Genomic DNA, 2,500 nt, shown 5'->3' with positions numbered 1-2,500 from the left:
TATAGATAGAGTAACGGGAATAATGATGGAAATAGCAATTAAAACAATAACCATAAAGGTAATGATATTACCAATAGTAATTGCAATGATAATAATGACGATGATGATTATAATGATGGCAATGATTATAATTGAATATTTGTAACAATAACGATTATGATAATAATGATAGTAATAACAATGATAACGATAATGATAATAATAATGCTTATAATGATGATAATAGTAATGATAATGATGATTATAAACATGATTAGTACAGTGATGAAGATAACAAGAGGAATATCAATAACAATAATAATGATAATCCTTATCATCATCAGTATTATAATATAGACAATAATAACAATAAAAATAATGATATTGATAAGGATTATAATGACTGATAAAAGTAATCATATGACAATAATGATAACAATAATAACAATATTGAAAAGGATAATAACAAAAACTATAATAAAAGTAACAGTAATAATGATAATGAAAATAATGAAGATAATAGTGATAAAAACTATGATAATGATAACGAGGATGGCAATGATAGCTATGCTAATGATGATGATAATAAAGATAATGATAATAGCGATGATAACGATAATAATAATGATCACAAAAAACGATAATTGTAATAATAATGATATTGATAATGATAATGTTAATGATAAAAATATTGATAATGATGATGTTAATGATAAAAATATTGATAATGATAATGTTAATGATAAAAATATTGATAATGATAATGTTAATGATAAAAATATTGATAATGATAATGTTAATAAAAAATGTTGATAATAATAATAGTATTAATGACAATAACATCAATGATAATGATAATGAACAAACTGATGAAGAAAGTGATAATGATAATAATGATGATAGTAATATGAATAGGAATTGAATATGAATATGAATAAAATTAATAATAATGATAAGAGTACTGAGAGTAATAATGATAATAATAATGATGGTAAAAACAACAGCAATAACAATGATAATAATAATAGTAGGGATAAGGATAAGGATAATAAGGGTAATAGCAGTAATGATAATAATTACAATAATAATAACTATAAAAATGCTAATAATAACAACAATGATACCAACAACAATAATGCTAATGATAATGATAATATCATAATGATAATGACAATAATAAAAGTAATGCTAATAATGATATTGACAATAACAACAATCTTCATAATGATGATAAAAATAGTGATAATGATAATGATAACAATGATGATGATATTAACAATAATATCAATGATAATAATAGCGATAATAATAATAATAATAATAATAAAAGCAATTATAATAATGATGATAATGATAACGATATCAACAACAATCATGGTAATGATAACAATGATATTAATAACAATCATGATAATAATAATAATAAGAAGAAGAAGATTGATAATGGAAATAATAATGACAATAACGATGATGACAATGATAATCATGATGATGTGATAATAATGATAATAATGATAATAATGATGGTGATAATGATAAAAATACATGACAATAATAGTAATGATAATGATAATAATAACAATAGTAATAATAATAATGATAATAATAATGATAATGATGATAATAATATTAATAATAATAATAATAATAATATTAATAATAATAACAATAGTAATAGTAATAATGATAATTATAGTGATAATGATAATAATCATTATTATTATAATTGTTATCATTATTATTATTATTACTGTTATTATCATTATTATTATTATTATTATTATAGTAATAATGATAACAATGATAATAATAGGAATAATGATAATATGATAATCATGCTGATGATAATAATTATTACAATGATGTCAATAATGATGACGATAACAATAATAGTGATAATGGTAATTTTGATAATAATATTTACAAACATGATAATAATGATCATAATATTTACAAACATGATAATAATGATAAATAATGATAATGATATTTACAAACATGATAATAATGATGATAATGATAATGATAATAATAATAATAATAATAATAATAATAATAATAATAATAATAATAATAATAATAATAATAATAACAATAATAATAATAATAATAATGATAATAATAACAAGAACAACGATAATGATAATTATGATAACTATGATGATAATAATGATAATGACAATAATAACTAGGATAATATTAAAAATAATAATTATAATTATAAAAATCATTATTATTTTTTTCTTCTTTCCTTTTCCTTGAACTGGAATATTTTATAACGATCCGACATGTATGTTCATTGTCAGAATTGTAACTTCTTTTTTCTTTTTTCTTTTTTTGACTCTTCATGTTCGTATTGAGTCGATATACATCCTGAAAAGATATGGTGAGAATAGGAAAAAATACATTTCGTCATACCGACATTTTTTTCTTTTTTTCTCTCTCTCTCTCTCTCCCTTTTTTGTACTGAAGAGAAGAATATAAATTTCCTGTTCAGCCATGGTTATGCTGGACTCTGCTA

This window comes from Penaeus vannamei, chromosome 23 (genome assembly GCF_042767895.1).
Source record: "Penaeus vannamei isolate JL-2024 chromosome 23, ASM4276789v1, whole genome shotgun sequence".
NCBI lineage: Eukaryota > Metazoa > Arthropoda > Malacostraca > Decapoda > Penaeidae > Penaeus > Penaeus vannamei.
This window is presented reverse-complemented; position numbering follows the sequence as displayed.